This window comes from Rhinatrema bivittatum, chromosome 19 (assembly GCF_901001135.1).
Source record: "Rhinatrema bivittatum chromosome 19, aRhiBiv1.1, whole genome shotgun sequence".
Taxonomy (NCBI): domain Eukaryota; kingdom Metazoa; phylum Chordata; class Amphibia; order Gymnophiona; family Rhinatrematidae; genus Rhinatrema; species Rhinatrema bivittatum.
The window spans coordinates 19,557,650-19,572,033 of NC_042633.1; the positions used below are offsets into that span (position 1 = coordinate 19,557,650).

Genomic DNA, 14,384 nt, shown 5'->3' on the forward strand with positions numbered 1-14,384 from the left:
GGACAGCTGCTAACAGGTGAAAGGTTAGGGCAATGCAGGCCGTTACTGACGGAGTCGGATAGGGGTAAATAGAGGCACAGGGAGATAAAGTGACTCCCCCCAGGGTCACACAGAGTCAGTGTCAGAGCCGGGGATTAGAGCTGAGACACAGGGAGATAAAGGGACTCCCCCCAGGGTCACACAGAGAGAGTCAGTGGCAGAGCCGGGGATTAGAGCTGAGGCACAGGGAGATAAAGTGACTCTCCCCAGGGTCACACACAGAGAGTCAGTGACAGAGCCGGGGATTAGAGCTGAGGCACAGGGAGATAAAGTGACTCTCCCGAGGGTCACACACAGAGAGTCAGTGTCAGAGCCGGGGATTAGAGCTGAGACACAGGGAGATAAAGGGACTCCTCCCAGGGTCCCACATGACAGAGTCTAGATTAAAAACTCCTGATTACACAGGTCAGTCCTCCAACAGCCTTTATCCACAGCACAAGTCGCTCTGCTGTACTCTGAACCAGAGACGTTGCAGAAGATATGCTGCCACGCTAAGAACAGAGAGCCATGCCAGCAAGCTGGCCGTACAACCTCCACCACACGCATTCCCTCCCATCCAGCAACTCAGCTAGAGAGATAACCGGTCTCAGTGGCCCACAGAATAAAAAAAAAAAGTCAACGGCAGAGCTGCATGGCTATTTGCAGTCCCTCCCCCTTCATCTCTTCCTGCCATGGAATACGCCAACCAATGGCAACTCGTTAAAGCATGAGAGTGTGGAAATGTATAGGGTGGGGTGAAAGGGAGCCACCAGAAGCTAGAAGAGGGATTCACTCCTTCTGCCACCCGACACAGCATCCTGGCAGATGGACCAACGAGTAGGTCCTGAAGAACGTCTCAACAATTCTTTTCCGGAGACCCATGCAGTCAACATTACATCATCATCCCACAGAGCCTTGGTCAATCCAACTGTAGGCGGGCACGGTCAATGCTGTTATTTTGACACTGGTCAACGGCTGAAGACCTAAATCACCTCGGTTCCGCAACTGTGCAAAGAAAAACCCGCATGTTCCGTGGGATTAAGAGTTGGCCAACAAGCTTCCTGTTGCCATGTACAGGTTTTGCCCTGCAAAAGGGAAAACCCAAGAGGCTTCCACTCCCCCTTTCAGGTGTGGTGGTGGGGCGACTGCCCCACCCCCTCGTGCCCCATGGGAGGTTGTCGTCAAGTCACATAAACCGCTCCCCCCTCCAACGGTGATAAACTTAAGTCCATCAGGGGAGCTCAATGAAGGGGCAAAAGCAGCTGCTATGTGAAATCCTCAACAAAATAATTGGGTGGTGCCTCGAGAGGAAAAGACCATGGCACGTCCTCTTCCATAGCACAGACTGCGTCGCAGTGTACAAGGCTGGCAGAGAGGTACAAAGACCCGGAGTCTATGAAGCTGCTGCCCAGCCAGACAAGGCCTGAAAAGGTTCTGTGGTGGGGACGCGGGTGTGTGAGCGCGAAGGCTGCCCCGGTTCCGCCTCTCACGTACCTGTCCTGTGGTGGGGACACCGTGTGTGTGTGTGGCAAGCTGGCACTGCTTCTTCCTACCTGGCCTGTGGTGGGGGCCTGTATGTGTGTTTTAGGGGTGGGGAGGTGCCCTAGCAGTGCTTAGGATGCAACTTCCCTCCCTGAACAGGCAGGACTTGCGGTTCCACCTCCCACGTTGCCTCAGCACGACCCTGGTACTGAGATTCACACACAGCGGCTGGGACACTTGTGGCTCCGTGTCAGACCAGGGCCTTCTGTGCCTAAAGCCAGCCCCATCATCATTTTCAGCTTCTTGGAGGCCTCTGCCAACCCCCATCCCAGCCATCTTCCCGTTTCTCCACAGTTACGGGCCGATACAGTAAAAAACGCGGGAGAGCGGGCCCGCTCTCCTGTGCACGCAATACAGTATTTAAATTTATTTTAATTAGGGCCGGCGGTAAAAAGAGGCGCTAGGGACACTAGCGCGTCCCTAGCGCCTCTTTTCGGACAGGAGCGGCGGCTGTCAGCGGGTTTGACAGCCGCCGCTCAATTTTGCCGGCGTCGGTTCTCGAGCCCCGCTGGCAGCCACGGGTTCGGAAACCGGACGCCGGCAAAATTGAGCGTCCGGTTTTCAAGCCACGGGCCCATTTTAATTTTTTTTTTTTACTTTTGGGACCTCCGACTTAATATCGCCATGATATTAAGTCGGAGGGTGCACAGAAAAGCAGCTTTTTTCTGCTTTTCTGTGCACTTTCCCGGTGCTGGCAGAAATTAACACCTTCCTTTGGGCAGGCGCTAATTTCTGAAAGCAAAATGTGCGGCTTGGCTGCACATTTTACTTACTGAATCACGCGGGAATACCTAATAGGGCCATCAACATGCATTTGCATGCTGCGGGCACTATTAGGTTCGGGGGGGAGGGGAGGTGGTTGGACGTGCGTTTTGGACTCGCTATTACTGCTTACTGAATAAGGGGTAAAGCTAGCGCGTCAAAAACGCGCATCCAAATGCCGGCTCCTGGGGGAGTCACTTTATCTCCCTGTGCCTCAGCTCTAATCCCCGGCTCTGTCACTGACTCCGATACAGTACAGTCGGAGCGCACTGTACTGTATCGGCCCGTTAGCCGGAACAGGTTTACACCCAGCCAAATGCCCCCTCACACACACTTTCCAATCCACTGTCACCTCTGCTGGCCTGCACACCATACTCACGGACTCAAATACACCTCTATGCCCATCAACGAATTTACCATCCCAAAAGGGCTTTCTCCCCCAACAGCTGTGGATTTCACCCTCTCAAAAGGTTACAGCAGCCATAAAATTAATTCATTTGGAAACATGTTCCCAGTTTTAGCACCGGAGTGCCTGAACTGTGTGGTCCCAGGCAGACTTTTGTATGATCTGCTCTGCTGGGGCTTCATCTGATGGTTAAAGTAAGATGCTTTGTTCACACCAGCAAGAACCAGGAAATTAAAAGAGGCCACCGACCACTAGCCAACTGACCCTTCCTGGACAACTCAGTATACTAGTTGACTGAGAAAACCAAATTAAGGCAAGGGTCTTCTTTTCAATGGCTTGTTAAGGGCACAGGGAGATAAAGTGACTCCCCCCAGGGTCCCACACAGAGAGTCAGTGACAGAGCCGGGGATTAGAGCTGAGGCACAGGGAGATAAAGTGACTCCCCCCAGGGTCCCACACAGAGAGTCAGCGACAGAGCCGGGGATTAGAGCTGAGGCACAGGGAGATAAAGTGACTCCCCCCAGGGTCAGACACAGAGAGTCAGCGACAGAGCCGGGGATTAGAGCTGAGGCACAGGGAGATAAAGTGACTCCCCCCAGGGTCACACACAGAGACTCAGTGACAGAGCTGGGGATTAGAGCTGAGGCACAGGGAGATAAAGTGACTCCCCCCAGGGTCACACACAGAGTCAGTGACAGAGCCGGGGATTAGAGCTGAGGCACAGGGAGATAAAGTGACTCCCCCCAGGGTCCCACACAGAGAGTCAGCGACAGAGCCGGGGATTAGAGCTGAGGCACAGGGAGATAAAGTGACTCCCCCCAGGGTCACACACAGAGAGTCAGGGACAGAGCCGGGGATTAGAGCTGAGGCACAGGGAGATAAAGTGACTCCCCCCCAGGGTCACACACAGAGAGTCAGTGACAGAGCCGGGGATTAGAGCTGAGGCACAGGGAGATAAAGTGACTCCCCCCAGGGTCACTCAGAGAGTCAGTGACAGAGCCGGGGATTAGAGCTGAGGCACAGAGGGATAAAGTGACTCCCCCCAGGGTCACACACACACAGAGAGTCAGTGACAGAGCCGGGGATTAGAGCTGAGACACAGGGAGATAAAGTGACTCCCCCCAGGGTCACACACAGTCAGTGACAGAGCCGGGGATTAGAGCTGAGGCACAGGGAGATAAAGTGACTCCCCCCAGGGTCACACAGAGAGTCAGTGACAGAGCCGGGGATTAGAGCTGAGGCACAGAGGGATAAAGTGACTCCCCCCAGGGTCACACAGAGAGAATCAGTGACAGAGCCGGGGATTAGAGCTGAGGCACAGGGAGATAAAGTGACTCCCCCCAGGGTCACAGAGAGTCAGTGTCAGAGCCGGGGATTAGAGCTGAGGCACAGAGGGATAAAGTGACTCCCCCCAGGGTCACACAGAGAGGAAGGGACAGGGAAATCAAACTCATGTCCCACCTCTACATCCCACACGCCAATTAATATCCTCTAAATGCAGGATGCATGGTCCCAAGCAATGCTAAGGACTCTAGCCTCATGCCAGTAAGACAGTCGGCCCCTTATGGTTTAAGAATAATTCTGGGCAGTCTGAATGACCGGTCCCGGGTGGGAAGCAGAGCGCTTCAGGCTGCCCACAAGCCACGAATCTCTTTCATGTGCTGCAGGACCATTCCAAAAGGCAGTCACTTATTACAGCTCCCAAAAGAACACCAGCACTAGAAACCCTACAATTAAGACCTGCCACATTCTCTACGGTTCCCCATTCATTAACAGAGAAGTGGGGCCATGGACCACAGAAGACCCTTCTGAGCTCTATAAACAAGCTGGGGAGCCACTGCAAAGCAGCACCAAAGAACTCACCCACTCCCCTTCTGGATGACCTCACTGCACCTCCCCCTCCCCGGCACCATCCCTTCTCCCGCCCTTTACGGATCAACAGCAAAGAGGAACCTGGGACTTTGAGCACACAACACCAGGCGAGGAGTCTACTGGGGACCACGGCCTTCTCGTCGCTAAACGCCTAGAGGGAGACTCACGTTGCCTGGCCTCTGCTAACCATCTCCCTAAGCGGGCACGCAGTCACCCCCCCACCTTCCCACGCTCACCTGGAGTCACACATCTGACAGACCAACTCATCTTGAACTCCGTGCCTAAGAGACCTCCTTCTGAAGTTCTGCCATGCCAAAATCTGGCCAACCTATGCTACCAGATGGACACTGCACATAGCAGGAAAGAGCTGGATGAGAGCCAAAGAAGCCATCTAGGACCTGAGAAGATGGGGCTGGGGGGGGGGAAGGAGGAGGGGGAAAGAGTAATCTAGTTTGCTCCCCTGCCTCTGTGGAGGACCCAACACATCCTGGCGTGATTGCCAGTTTCCTTCTGTGCAGAAGGCCACACTTTTGTGAAGCAAACATGCCAAGGTCCCGACAAGAGCAAGGCAGACTTTGGCCAGTTAATTACTCAAGGGTAAAGTCTGAAGTCAACGGCCGAGGAACTTGAATGACTCTTCACGGCCACGCCCGGATAACAGAAAGAGAAAATGAAAAACAGCCTGACAGGCAGAAAGAGAGCGAGGGAGGTGGCTTTCCTTGCAACACCTGGAACTGTTCCAGAGAACCTGGCCACCCCCCCCCTCCTCCCCTAACCTCCACACCCACGGAGTTCAAAATGAATTATCTGGAAACCCTGACGACCCATCAATCTGAGCTGGCCGATCCCTCCTCTTCAAACTGGTTTAGTCTCTGTGGCCTACTGCCCACGGGACATTCACAACCACTCCTTCCTGACATGGATGACCCTTATCAGACTCCCCGGTGTCCTCTCCAACCTCTTCCAAAGTCAAGTCTGAGCCAGTGCACCCCGATAGTTGATGTTTGTGTTGTTCTGAGATGAAAGATACAGAGGTTTCCATGGGAATAAACATTTTTTTCATGTTTATGACTACACATCCTCTCTCCACAACCAAGTTCGATATGTTTTTGGTGGGGTGAGGGCAGGGAGAGGAACTTTTTCCTTCCTTCAGATATTCCCTCTGAGACGTTCACCATAGCTCTATGTTTCTGGTATGGCATTAAATAATACAACAATCGGTGAAGAGATGGGTTGACTGTGAAGCTGGCCTGTCTAGGCCTTAAAAGAAAATCAGCGTACCGTCTTGACACCAGGCACATTGGGGACCAATGATATTCTACGGCGCCCATCGCTATGGCCCACAGGAGAGCAAAAGCGCCAAATATTTATTTATTTATTTAGCATTTTTATATACCGAAATTCATGTAGCAGAGTTACAAATCAATTTGGTTTACATTTTAACATTAACATGCATGTAAGAATGCTATTACATAGAACAAGGAATATATAACTTGGAACAAATAAACTGGGAGACTGTTATCACCATATAACGAACAATAAATAGTGTGATATTTTTGTGTAACAGGCTAGACAATAGTTAGACTTGTAATCATCTAAACAAAAATTAGATAGTGATCAGACTAGACAATCTGCGAGTTGATAAGCTGCTAATGCTAACTGGAGTGACGATATTGGTGTATTCTGAAGGAGACATAATAACTAAGGAAGGAAGTGAGTAGTGGTAGGTTATTGGCATAGATTGAACGCTTGCTCAAACAGCCAAGTTTTGAGTCTCTTTTTGAAGGTGATCGGGCATTGTTCCTGTCTGAGTACAGGGGGTAACGAATACAAATACAACCAAGAAAGCCAAAGTCGATCCCTTACCCAACCCACAGAAACAGAGACTGATTTCTGGAAGGCCACAGAGCAGTTTCCAAAACTAGTCAGATATAAAATGGGAGAAGCCCTCAAATGGCCAAGCAAAGAAAACCAAATGGGCCTCCTTGGAGGCCCTTCCTACGATGACCTCAGTTCTTCTCTAGTGGTGAAGACAACGTTGTGTCCACACAGTGGCCTCCCTTGGGAGCAAGTAAACAGCTGATGTGGATTTGTGGCTCAACCTGTGACCTTACCCCAGGTCCCTATCCAGCATAGAGCATAAGGCCCCATTAAAAGCTCAGACTATTCGGGGAATACAGGCAAAAGCCAGAACATCCAATGAAGAACCCTTTGGAAATGTCCGACAACAAGACTTGTTCCAGCAACAGCCATCGGTCTGGCAAAATACTGAAGTCCATTCTGGACTGTTGGGCAAATGCAGAGAAGATACTTTGCCCCTGAACTTCACCACACCAATGCTCATCCACCAGTCACCCGGCGGATGAATATGAGCTGCCATGGCGATGCCACATCAAGTCCATCCACTAACCACCACTAAAAGGGCTTTGCAACATCCAGTGGGCAGTACCAGTCACTCGCCGTGTCCCCAGGACTCTGCTCCTCCCTCTCTGTCCCTTGATCTTGACACCAGAACCGGCTATCTTTCAGCCTATACTGATTTATTTTTTTTTTTAGTTGTGGTATGCAGATGAACTAGTATCACTGGTCTAACAGAACACTGAATTCGCCCCAGGTCATGAGAACTGGCACAATTCATAATCTGTTATGGTTTTCCTATTTGAGGCATGACAGCAATGCAGTAAACATACAACATGAGTAAATATTTGCAATGTTTCCCACCCAACTCCAGGTCAGCATGAGACGCTCCTCCATTCCTGGCTTTTTATCCTCCCTCCTCCAAACGCCCCTTGCCCCTACATCTCAGCTGTCATTCCTCCCTGCCTCCACCCTGATCTCTGCAGGCCCCTCTCCTCCTTCAAGCTTTTTCCCTCACTACTTCCCCTAGTGATGGCTCTAATCCCCAACCTGGGGATTCCCCCATATCAAGGCACAGGTCTCTATAAATCCACCACCCCCCCCCCTTCCAATACACACTGTCCCTGAAAGGGCCTCCTACCCTCTCATGCATGTTTCCCCCTCTGCCCCCCCTATGTAAGAAGCTCTTTGGCAAAGGGACTTCCTTTGCCCTTCTTCCCCTTACGGGTTGGCTTAACCAGCCATGGTATGCTTACCACCTATAGTGCTACACATCACACCAGCACTACAGTTATTTGATAATGCAAATAAATCCCATAAACAGGAACTGAGGGTAGCCTGAAACCCAGACCCAATTTATGGCCCTGGGATAACCAGAGGCCATTCACCCTCCTGTGCATAGGACAAGCCTCTGCTCCAGTGGCTTATACTCGCCCCTCCTCCCACTCTGCAAGCCCACTCGGTCTTACCACCACATTTTCCCCCGGAAGGGCTCTGGAGCTTCCTAATCCCTATCCAAGTCTTCCAAAGACTGTGGGAGGTTTGGACACAGAAGCTATAGGATATCATGGGGGGGGAGACACTAGGATGACTCTCTCACCGGGGTCAAGAGGCTGATCCGGCCCTGGTTTTGCCCCACTGCCTGCTGGCCTGGGTAGTTCCTACGTTTTGTGTAGGTTTCTCCCTGCAGGGGTAGTTGGGAGCAAAACCCCAGGCCCGGCGCAGCTTCCTCGGCTTGAGCGCCAGGAGAGGGAGCGGCTTTAAACTCCGCGGGTCCCGGCTCGTTTCCCCCCCAGGCGCCACCTGGGCCATTACTCAGCACAAAACACCAGCCACCTGCTGTCCCGTCCCTGCCTGCCCGGGCACCGAGCCCGGGGTGACAAAGTCCGTGCCCGCCGCCGTCCCCTTCAGATCGCCTGCCCGGGGGGAGGGGGGGGGGGTTATTTCTAAATTATTTTTTTTTTTTTGTAATGCAATACAAGCCAGCGGGCTTTCCAATGCCGAGCCAGCAGTCACCGGCTGACAGTCGCCAGCCCGACGGCGAGCAGCTCTGGGAAGTTGCCCCCCCCCCCCAGCGACGTCATTCCCTGCCCCCACTTCGCGCCGGGCCCCGTCCTCCCTACCTGCAGCGACGCCGGCGCTTCGGAAGCTAAACGTCCACAGACGGAGCTGGGGGGGGTCCCCCTCCCCCTCCCCCCCACTGACGAGCCGGGGGTGCCAAAATGGAAAGCAACTTCTGGGAGCGCCCGGGGAGGGAGGGAAACGACGTCAGGCCCTGGCAGGGAGGGGGAGGAGGCAGCGGCCTCCCCCCGCCCAGGCTCTGGCACCAGGGCTCCGTGTGGGCCGAGCTGACTTCACGCCATTCTTCAGGCGCTTACAAGAAGTTTCTGGGCGGGCCGGCCTCCCCCCCCGTCTTTTTCAGGTTCTGCTGCTTTATTCTGCGGGAGAATGCAATCTTCTGCAATTAGGATCGGCTTGGGCACAAAAGGAGGGAACAGAAAAGAGGAATCGGAGGTGGTGCAGGTTACTCTTTGCCACCCAAGGCTTGGGGAGGCCGATGGACCGCAGAACGTTCCTTCCAACTATAGAAGGGCCCGGCCCCCACCCCCTTACAGACAGAGAGGGGCGAGGGTCCTGCTAAAACAACAAAGTAGGGATGTGAGACAGAGGAGGGAGCAGCAACAGAAGGAGCCAGTGCTGACTTTACTTTCGGCCTAATGCATGCTGGGACCTGTAGTTTTGAAACCCCCCCCCCCCCCTTATACCTGTTTAATCCTACCTCTAAGAGAATCACAGGACCGGATCAGCTCACAAAAAAAAAGTTTTGAAGCCAGTCTGTGGCCCAAAACAGGGTGAAATGGGCCACTCCGCTTGAGCCAAGAATGAGAGGAGGCAGTCATGGCACCGTCCTCTCCTGAGTAGGAATAAAATCCTTGGGGGATAGGCTGGCCTCATCCTTAAATCCTCCCCAAAAAAAACCTCTTTCTTAGGAAAAAGGGGCCTCTTAGTCCCCAGCAAAACAGAGTCCAATCCAATTCATTCAGGGGGTGGCCAACGCTGGTCCTGGAGAGCCACAAGGAAGATGCAGCAGATAGATTTGCATGCACTGCCTTCACTGTGTGCAAATCCATCTCCTACGTCTTCCTTGTGGCTCTCCTGAAAACCCGGCCTGTTTGTGGCCTTTGAGGACAGGATTTGCCCCCCCCCCCCCCCCCGATGTATAACCTTCAAGGTGGATTTTCGCCTGGACTCGAGCACCGTTCAAATTTAAGAGTCGTGAGATAATTTGTAACTTGAGCGTTAACGCATACGGCCCACCTAATATATTATAAAAACAACCCACGGGCGGGTTCATCAGGGTGAGGGTGCACAGTGCCACAATGATTGAGGTGAGGGGAAAATATCCTAGAAAGAGGGCATACAAAAAGGAGGAGCCCCTCGCCACCTTTTGACAAAGGGCCGGGAAGGGTGTGGACTCTGGGCTTGGGAGGGGTTGGTATGTGCCATAACACACAGGAATGAAAGAGAGAGAAAAACAAGGCAGAGCCGGGGAGGTAGCAACAGTCGCTCAGGCCGATACAAAAAGAAACGTGGGAGAGCGCACAGGCCAGTGTCCTGTGCGCGCAATACAGTAAATAAAATTATTCTAATTAGGGCCCGCTGTAAAAGGAGCGGTGGCTGTCAGCGGGCTGCTTTTAAATTTTTTAAATTATTTTTTTACTTTTGGGACCTCCGACTTAATATCGCCATGATATTAAGTCGGAGGGTGTACAGAAAAGCAGTGCCGAGAGAAATTAACGCCTACCTTTGGGTAGGCGCTAATTTCTGAAAATAAAATGTGCGGCTTGGCTGCACATTTTACTTACTGAATCGCGCAGGAATACCTAATAGGGCCATCAACATGTTGATGGCCCTATTAGTTTCAGGGGGGGGGGGGGGTTGAACGCCTGTTTTCGACGCACTATTACCCCTTACTGTATAAGGGGTAAAGCTAGCGCATCGAAAACGCGCGTCCAATCGTGGATTAACAGTGCGCTCCACCAGAGCGCACTGTACTGTATCGGCCTGTCTGTGAGTAACAGGAGACCAGGCTGCAGCAGGAGAGGGAGGGCTGGGGAATTCAGAGCACTAGAGTCAATGATACTCAATGGCCTAGAAATATGGGGCATGTCCTCTTGCCCTTCCCCTGACCTCTTGTGACACCCTGCTCTTTCCGAGTCTGGGGGATCCAAATTTTTGTGGTAGGGTAGGCCTGGGAGGGGGGACCCTACCATAAACCACCTCAAATTAGATATCACAATACAACAGCCTAGTGCACCAGGTGGATGAATGCCAATCCTCAAAAGGGTCGCATCCATACTGAACACTCAATGGAGTTGAAAGGCTTGATAAATCCACCCATTTGTTTTTTATTGTTGGTCATACTGGAAGCCAGAGACTTGTCGGTGGCTTTTGAGGACCTAACTTGGCTAGCATTGGCCCAGAGGTTACCGTGGCAATGAGGAAGGCCCAAGGAGCTGATTTTAGTGGCTCCCTGCCAAGGCTCACAGGGCATGGTGTCATGGCAGTAGGGTAGTAGCGATACATCGCTCAAACAGGATAGGTAAAGGTGGGGTTCACATCAAGGAGGCAGCTTGTAGCAGAGGGTGTCCATCATTTGAAGCACACAGCAGGGCTCCTCACAGAGCCCATAGGAATTTCAGGATCCACCATGAATATGCATGAGAAAATTTGCATTTATTGGAAACCTGCTATATATGCTAATTTATCTCATGCATATTCATGGTGAATACCCTGACTGGCTGTGAGAGTCACAGGACAGGACTGAGAAAGCCCTGGTCTAACCATAGAGTCAATTGTCTTGAAGCCCCAGATAGACATGTTAATGATGAAGAGCAGACACTGAAGGGACCTGTCCAAAGATCCGTACAGGACACCTGCGCAATGCTAAGTTGAGCCTGGTTTCACGGTGTAGTGCTGAGAAAAAAAAAAGTCATGCTCTGTTGCTAGGAAAATCAGGACTACATATCCCCGAATACTTTCAGAAGTGATGTTAAAACAAAAAAAGAAAAAATAAATAACCACTGGTGAAGTCCTGCTGCCACTGCCAAAACGTAAGGAAAAACACATTTTTACCACCTTTAAGTTTAATCTGAACGAACAGTTTCCACGAACAAAGGAGTAAGCTGGGTCGCAAACCAATGACATTGCAAGGTAAACGAAACAGAAAACTATGTCAGCAGCAGCTCTGCTCCTTCCCCACTGTGACAGAAGAGATTGTCAGCAGATGCCGGCGAACCAAAACATTTCAAAGATGACATCCTCGGCATCAAAGAGGGGTTTTTTTTTGGGAGTGATTTGTTGCGGGTTTCAATGTCCGCATCCCCTCACTTGGATATATTTTTAGTTCTCCTGGGATTGTCCAGGCACCGGTACAAAAGCAAATTTCCATTTCAAATTCATATTTGGAAACTGATTCATTCTGGAAGAAACTTTCTGTCCAATAAGAAGCTGTGACGTTTTACTGTCTATGACCTTAAACTGCATCTATCCTTCCCTTAGGAGTTCATTATTGGTGGCATATAGCATGTCTGGTTTGGATACGAAGTCACTGCAGGCTAAAAAAAATTAAATAACAGCCTTGGAACATTTCAGGAAGTCTGAAAAGCCACAGATACTTCGTCATCCCGGGCAAAGGAATGGCAACCGTTTAACGAGACTTACACTCCAGTCGTAATACCCCCTTTCCAGATAGGTTTATGGTGATGTTCATGAAATGGAGATTAGATATAAAATGTTGACGACACAAGAAGTTTTATATCAACTTCACCAGCCAAGGAAATTTTGGAGAGGCAGGGCGGGGACTTCAAAGGAAGGTGCCTGAGAGCTAGAGAATGAGCCCTAACCCCCCCCCCCCCCAACGATACCCCGTCACTCCCAACGAGAGCATCAGAGGCGTCCGCACCATGGATGCTCTCCAGTTGGTATTTGGGAATCCCGGCATCCTTGTACTCAAGGCAGGCGCAAAGAATCTGCTGGGGGAAAAAAAAAATTTAAACTACCTGCCACCTCGCCCAGCAAATGCAAAGCAGGGAGGGGCAGGAAGGGGGTGCTGGAAGTCACAGACTCCCAACAAGGGAGCCTTCAGGGGAGCTGAGGATGACAATGTTGGTGGATCAGGGGTGTTGCTGTGCTGATCGTCACAAAAACACCTCAGGCAGGCCTGGCTTTTTTATTTTTTTTTTTTAAGAACTGTAACTCGCTTTGATGCCCAAATTGACTCACGAGATATTAAGCAGAAATAAATGAATAACTGAAAACATCCCCCTCCTTTCAAAAAAGGGGGCTTGGAAGCACCTGGGACCCTCTTCAGTAAAGGGCTCCAATTTCCTGCTTCCCCACTCTGAAGTGGCCACCGCAATGCCAGGCCCAGTCACACCTGTGCAGGAGCAAAGGTCCTTGCATCTCTGGCGAGACCACGGGGTGGGGTGGGGTGGGGGAGATTATCTAAGTGAGCAGTTCCTGCGTTTACCGTGCCATCAAAGGAGGTGGTGGGAGGCAGCGTATGTGTGAAGAAGGGGTGTACCGGCTCTGTATACCCCCGGTATTCAATCTTTTCAGATCTGGAACATCTGGCTTTCTACAGCTGTAAGAAGCTTTGTGGGTTTTATTTTTTTTAAGCACAGAACTGTGACACACTTGAAACAAAAAAAAAAACAACTTAAAAAGTTATTCAGGCTAAGAGCGTTAACCATAGAGGTCCTTTCTAGCACACCCTGAGCTAATGTTCTGGAGTGGTTGGTTACACAGTCCTATGAAAAGCATTCCAGAGGTTCAGCTCTTATGTATAAAGGGAGGGGCACAGAGGATCCTCAGGGTGGGAAAGTGAGGGGTAAAGCCTGGGAGGGGCACAGAGGGATCCTCAGGGGTGGGGGGAGTGAGGGGTAAAGCCTGGGAGGGGCACAGAGGGATCCTCAGCGGTGGGAAAGTGAGGGGTAAAGCCTGGGAGGGGCACAGAGGATCCTCAGGGGTGGGGGAGTGAGGGGCAAAGCCTGGGAGGGGCACAGAGGGATCCTCAGGGGTGGGGGAGTGAGGGGGTAAAGCCTGGGAGGGGCACAGAGGGATCCTCAGGGGTGGGGGAGTGAGGGGTAAAGCCTGGGAGGGGCACAGAGGGATCCTCAGGGGTGGGGGAGTGAGGGGTAAAGCCTGGGAGGGGCACAGAGGGATCCTCAGGGGTGGGGGAGTGAGGGGTAAAGCCTGGGAGGGGCACAGAGATTCCTTAAAGTTCAAACAGGTTCTTTAGTGCTGCAGAAGGGAGTGGGCAGGGGAAGGATGGGATTTGCTCTTTCACTTGTTCTCAGATTCTCTATTTGTACTTCCCACTTCCTTCTAAATGAATATGGGACACCTCGAGCCACTGAAAGAGAACCTGCCCGATTTATCAAAACGTTCTGCAGTGGAAAGGGAACAAGATCCTTCCCAGGGAACCATCAGGCCCCGGCACTTAACTGTCGCTGGTACTTCGGAGAGGAGCACCCTAGACACGCTTTGTGGCCGTTAGCAGTGCTTTTGGGAAAAGCCGTTGCTTTGATTAACCCAAAAGAGCGGAAAACTGGAATCTGGCATGGTCATCTCCCGGCTCCCCCTCCCATGCCGATAATGATCGGTCACCCAGACTCCTGCGTCCCCATCAGGCAGAAGGCCGAGCCATTTCAGGGGGAACTGAAAGGGGCTGCTCAGCGAGCAAGAAACGGCAGACTCGGCCTCTGCTGCTGGGGATGCCACCAAGCCAGCCAAATTATTCTGGAGCTTATTAATGGGACTGCATGCCAGCTAATTGCCCGCTTCTCCAAGCCCCTGACAGCAGCTCAAAACCTGAAGGGAGAGAGAGCTTGGCAGAGTCCAACCTTTGCCCCGCCAGTCTGAA

At 51.7% G+C, this 14,384-nt stretch overlaps 1 protein-coding gene across 1 annotated transcript in view; it reads right to left on the minus strand.

Moving 5' to 3' along the window:
* Positions 1-8,755, minus strand: part of LOC115080845 (myosin-10-like) — an 89,247-nt gene extending 80,492 nt beyond the window's left edge. Inside the window, 1 exon segment of the mRNA XM_029585288.1 lies at positions 8,581-8,755. The gene's annotated coding sequence lies outside the window, so the exon portion shown is untranslated.
* Between the last annotated feature and the right edge of the window lie 5,629 nt (positions 8,756-14,384).